Raw genomic sequence first — 6,310 nt, 5'->3', positions numbered from 1 at the left:
TTCTGCGTTTTTAGATTTCCAGGAGGCTTTCGACACTGTAGCTCATAAGCGACGTCTAATCAAATTGTGTGCTTGTGGACTATGGTTTCAGTTGTGCAACTGAATTCGCGATTTCCTGTCAGAAAAATCACTGTTCATAGTAACTGACTGTAAGTCATGGAGTACAACAGAAGTAATATCTGGCGATCCCCTACGAAGTGTTTCAGCCCCTCTGCTGCTCCTGATCCACGTGAGCGACATAGGAGACGCAGTCATTTTCCGTCTCGTTAAGTCATCAGATGATCAAAACTAATTGCAAAATGATTTAGAAAAGAGGTCTGTATGTTCCGGAAAGTGAAAATAGAGTCATCCAGATCAATACTTGAAATCAGGAATATACTGTCCCCAAATACAAGTAAGAAGTCACAACAACTAGGTGTGGCTGCGGGCGCGTTCAACAAACTGAGTTTTACCAGTAAAATGAATCACGAATGACTGCCACTAAACGTACTAACAATTCCAAAGCATGGATAGCACCTTAAACAAATAGACAATGTCCAGGGAAAATGCAGAAAGGATAACACATCACGCCATTGATTGTGGCTGTTGGAAAGCGCTTAACAATCTATAAGCCTTAATAAAATCCCGTAGGCAATAAAATACACAATCCCCTAAATACAAGCAAAGCTGAGAAGGAATGCAGTTTAAAATATGACTCCCAGCAGGTACACACCAACAGAAACATAGAAAATGACCATGGAATAAATATACACGCATCAAAAACAGTTTTGCATCACCACGGTTCCAGGAGTTCCGGAACCTGTACAGAAAATTGGAACAGAGATCAACATAAACGTCATTTCCGCCCTTTTTATTCCTCATGGAGACCACACATTATATGTTGTGCCACCATAGAGCGAGACCTTCAGAGGCGGTGGTCCAGATTGCTTTACACACCGGTACCTCTAATGCCCAGTAGCACGTCCTCTTGCGTTGATGCATGCCTGTATTCGCCGTGGCATACTATCAAGGCACTGTTAGTCCAGATTGTCCCACTCCTCAACGACGATTCAGCGTAGATCCCTCAGAGCGGTTGCTGGGTCACGTCGTCCATAAATAGCTCTTTTCAATCTATCCCAGGCATGTTCGATAGGGTTCATGTACGGAGAACATGCTGGCCACTATTCGAGCGATGTCGTTATCCTGAAGGAAGTTATTCGCGAGATGTGCACGATGGGGGGCGCGAATTATCCACGAAACCGAATGCCTCGCCAATATGCTGCCGGTATGCTTGCACTACCGGTCGGAGGATAGTATTCACGTCAGCCGTTATGGGGCATTCCGCGACCACCAGCGGCGTACGTCGGCCCCACATAATGCCACCCCAAAACAGCAGGGAACCTCCACCTTGCTGCACTAGCTGGAGAGTATGTCTAAGGTATAGAGCCTGACCGGGTTCCCTCCAAACACGTCTCCGACAATTGTCTGGTTGAAGACATATGAGACATTCATCAGTGAAGAGAACGAGATGCCAATGCTGAGCGGTCCAGTCGGCATGTTGTTGGGCCCATCTGTACCGCGATGCATGCTGTCGTGGTTGGAAAGATGGACCTCGCCATGGACGTCGGGAGTGAAGCTGCGCATCATGCAGCCTATTGCGCACAGTTTGAGTCGTAACATGACGTCCTGTGGCTGCATGAAAAGCATTGTTCAACATAGTGGCTTTACTGCCAGGGTTCCTCCGAGCCATAATCCGTAGGTAGCGGTCATACACTGCAGTAGTAACCCTTGGACGGCCTGAGCGAGGGATGTCGTCGACAGTTCGTGTCTCTCTGTATATCCTCCATGTCCGAAGAACACCGCTTTGGTTCACTCGGAGACGCCAGGACACTTCCCTTGTTGAGAGGCCTTCCTGGCACAAAGTAACAATGAGGACGCGATCGAACCGTGATATTGACCGTCTAGGCATGGTTGAACTACAGACAACACGAGCCGTGTACCTCCTCCCTGGTAGAATGACTGGAAATGATCGACTGTCGGACCCCCTCCGTCTAAAAGGCGCTGCTCATGCGTGATTGTTTCTTTGGGCGGGTTTAGTGACATCTCTGAACAGTCAAAGCGTCTGTGTGTGTGTGATACAATATCCACAGTCAACGTCTATCTTCAGGAGTTCTGGGAACCGGGGTGATGCAAAACTTTTTTGATGTATGTACAATCCGCCAGAATACAAGATAAGCTGGCAAATACAGCACGCAGTTGTCACAGGCAACAAGCAGGCAAGTTTTACAATGAGTGGAGTTAGCCAATGACTGTGGATAATAAGTAAAAACAGTTCATACTCCTAAGTAAAAGGCTTTTAAATTTAACGCAGTACAGAGTTAGCAGTAAGGTGTAAGTTTAAACGAGTAGTTAAAGAGCAGGTATAGTGAAGAGGTACTTCAGGCTTGCAGAACACGCTTCAAAGCTTATATGCTTGCTGAATTCACAATATTGAATAGATCAGAAGTTCCGATTAATTGGCGACACTCCGCCGTGGCACGTACCAAACGAAGTGGCAGAGGCGCTAGACTGCGGGACAGTCTAGACTACATGCGACGACGGAAACGTCGCCGCAACGGGACGAAAACTCGTCTCTGCTCCGGACCCAGGAAACAGGAACGCGTCGTCCGCTGCCGACACACATAACAAGGGAACAGTAATCTGCCCAAATAAGGCTACAGAGGGAAATGTCTAGGATGTAGGAGGCAACATTAATTCCTATCAACGCACATTGCGCTGCAGAGTGAAAATTTTCATTCTGCGATATTAACTTATTCCGGAAGCGACTAGACATATACTCCTTATAATTACTTGAAAATTAACAAGGTGACATATTAGCGCCTGCAAATCCAATGACTAGGGCATACTCCTCTACAAAAGGGTGCCTTGCCTTCGACACAGGCTATGTTACAGTTACTATTTCAATTTCACCAACTCAGTTTGTAACACGGAATGCTCGTAAGCATGCACAGAATGTGGCCTGGAACAACAAATTATCGTTACACTGACCGATGATCATACACACAATGGCTCAGAGGCGTGTTAATATGACAGGTCCAATTCCACATCAGCACGGAAGTGGCCTTACGATAACAAGTACCAATCAAAAAACAACACTCAACTCCACTCAGGTGTGAAGGAATCGTGACTTTCAGGATTCCGAGGGGTATTATTGTCTCCAATCCGTAAAGGCCGTCTTCGAGATGCCGTAAAATTGTCCGGCAACTTACCGACCAGGTTGCCTGCGGCGTCCACTGGTCTTCCCGCAACTCGCCGTTATCAATCCTCAATCCTGCCGGCAAGGATTGCCTCCGACCGATTTAACCACTGGCGGCTTCTCGAGACCCGTATCGGACAACTGGAGTCGCCCAAAACCAACAACTTGCCAGCCACGTAGCCTCCAGCTGCCAGTAGCAGGTCTCGCCAAAAACCGACAACACTCGCTCCCGACATAAAATCACGAGCTGTATGGGCAATCCACGTAGTTAGCGGTACCAGTAGAGTGCCATGTTCGCCAAAATTAAGGCCGACACGGCTCAACTATCATCAGCTTTCTCCTCACGGTGTATTCTGTTGACGCCCACCTACATAGGAAGAAAGACTTGGGCACTCATTTTTCTCACACGACTTTCGAGAGAGTGGAACGGTAGAGAGAAAGCTTTAAGGTGGTTCAATGAACCCTCTGTCGGGCACTTTATTGTGAATTGCATAGTTAATCAAACACTCATGTTCATACATTAAGGACAATGCTGATAAACGGTGAAACAGCGCTCTGGTGGGCGGTTTGCTGGTTTAAGTCGGCTCGGGGTATGACCAGGCGGTGTATTCGACCTTAGGTGGTCGCACGGTGGCGCTGGCAGCTGTCCACATACGCAGAGGTGTGTTGGTGCATGTCAGAGTACGGTGCAGCGAGTAAGTGTGCAGACGTTTTCAGACGTGCTGATGGTGATCGAGTGTTGAAAATGGTTCAAAGAACACATGTTGATGACGTTATGAGGAGTAGAATACTAGGGCGACTGGAGGCTGGTCAAACACAGCAGGTCGTAGCACGGGTCCTCCGTGTGCCACAAAGTGTGATCTCAAGATTATGGCAACGATTCCAGCAGACAGAAAACGTGTCCAGGCGCTACAGTACGGGGCGTCCACGGTATACAATACCACAAGAAAATCGATATCTCACCATCGATGCCCGCAGACGGCCACGGAGTACTGCAGGTAGCCTTGCTCGGGACCTTACCGTAGCCACTGGAACAGTTGTCTCCAGACGACTGAACAGGCACGGTTTATTCGCCCGGAGACCTGTAAGCTGCATTCCATTGACCCCTGGTCACAGGAGAGCCCGTAAAGCCCGGTGCCAACAACAGTGGTCCCAGGTTATGTTGACGGACGAGTCCAGGTATAGTCTGAACAGTGATTCTCGCCGGGTTTTCATCTGGCGTGAACCAGGAACCAGATACCGTCCCCTTAATGTCCTTGAAACGGACCTGTATGGAGATCGTGGTTTGATGATGTGGGGTGGGATTATGATTGGTGCACGTACACCCCTGCATGTCTTTGACAGAGGAACGGGACGTTATTTTGCACCAGTATGTCCGCCTTTTCAGGGGTGCAGTGGGCCCCACCTTCCTCCTGATGGATGACAACGCACGGACCCACCGACCTGCCATCGTGCAGGAGTATCTTGAAACAGAAATCATCAGGCGAATGCAGTGGCCTGCCCGTTCTCCAGACCTAAACCCCATCGAGCACGTCTGGGATGCTCTCGGTCGACGTATCGCTGCACGTCTCCAAACCCCTAGGACTCTTCAGGAGCTCCGACAGGCACTGGTGCGAGAATGGGAGGATATACCCCAGCAGCTGCTCGACCACCTGATCCAGACTATGCCAACCCATTGTGCAGCCTGTGTACGTGTGCATGGTGATCATATCCAATATTGATGTCGGGGTACATGCGCAGGAAACAGTGGCGTTTTGTAGCACATGTGTTTCGGGACGGTTTTCTCAACTTATCGCCAATACCGTGGACTTTCAGATCTGTGTCGCGTGTGTTCCCTATGTGCCTATGCTATTAGCGCCAATTTTGTGTAGTGCCACGTTGTGTGGCACCACAATCTGCAATTATCCTTAATTTATGAGCACGAGTGTAGTTGTAGATGTAGACGAATTAACATTTAAGGGCAGCGAGTTTCTCTGTAGTTTTAAATGTCCCTGACATTAGTCACTTCAGTTCAAAACAATCAGCCACCATGAAAATTGGTGCTTATGGGAGTATCTGCGACGAAAGTCAGCCATGCCGTATCGGGCGTATTGGAAAGTCAGCCTGTAGTAGGCTCTGAGAACACCACGGAAGATGGAGACCAAAGAAGCCAGATTCATCACTTGCCGAACACTGCTTGAACGAAAATCACAAATTTATGACAGAAGTACTACATATAGAGGGGAAGGGTGCAAGGCTCAGTCACAAATATCATAAGTTAAGAACCAGATTTGTTCCTGAACTGGCTGTTTATCATGTCTGCATCCGTATACCAGTAGTTTTGACGTGGTGAGTACCTAAGCTGCTGCAAGTGCGATATCGTCAGCTGCCTTAAAATATCCGTGTCTGAGTGAGCATAGGTCGTGGTGTGTCTCCCCCTACCCTCCCAAGCTGGCCTAACGCACGATGCGCGAAGGAGTGGGTACGGAGTGGGACGGACACCGAAGTGCCTGCAGGCTACAGCATACAGTGTGTGCATTATGCAACGAATAGTGTGCAAGTATGGACTGAGAACACTAAAGATCGCATAAGTAGTGCATTCATTGCTTTGAATTGTATCATGTAGCACATGTTAACCGACAAAAGCACTTTTTCACAATTATGGTAAAGATCAAAAGTCAAAGAGTAAACATGTTTTTCGAACAATGAATATTTTTCCCTGATTAGCGTAATGTTCTTCAGATCAGTAAGAATCTTTTACTAAACTGTAAAATAAGCAGTGAACTCCCTCAGTGATCAAGTTCTCTCCGTACCAAATTTAATCGAGATCGATTCTGCGTATCAGGGAGCAGACAGTTTGTTGGCAGGTTTGTGGCAATAGATGTCTATGCGCAGGTCACGTAATTTACCTAAGTAACGGGCCGCTGATTTGCGTACGCGGTGATTGCACCCGATAGCGTCCCAGATAGGTTCTACAGGATTTACGTAAGACGAATTTCGTCGCCGAGACAACAACGTGAGTTTGCTATAATGCCCCCTCAAACCGCTGTAGCTCGATTCTGGCTCGACATACGGACATTTATACTGCTGGAAGGT

Source organism: Schistocerca americana, chromosome 10 (genome assembly GCF_021461395.2).
Source record: "Schistocerca americana isolate TAMUIC-IGC-003095 chromosome 10, iqSchAmer2.1, whole genome shotgun sequence".
Classification (NCBI taxonomy): domain Eukaryota; kingdom Metazoa; phylum Arthropoda; class Insecta; order Orthoptera; family Acrididae; genus Schistocerca; species Schistocerca americana.
The sequence above is the reverse complement of the archived record's forward strand: the minus strand, read 5'-3'. Positions refer to the sequence as shown.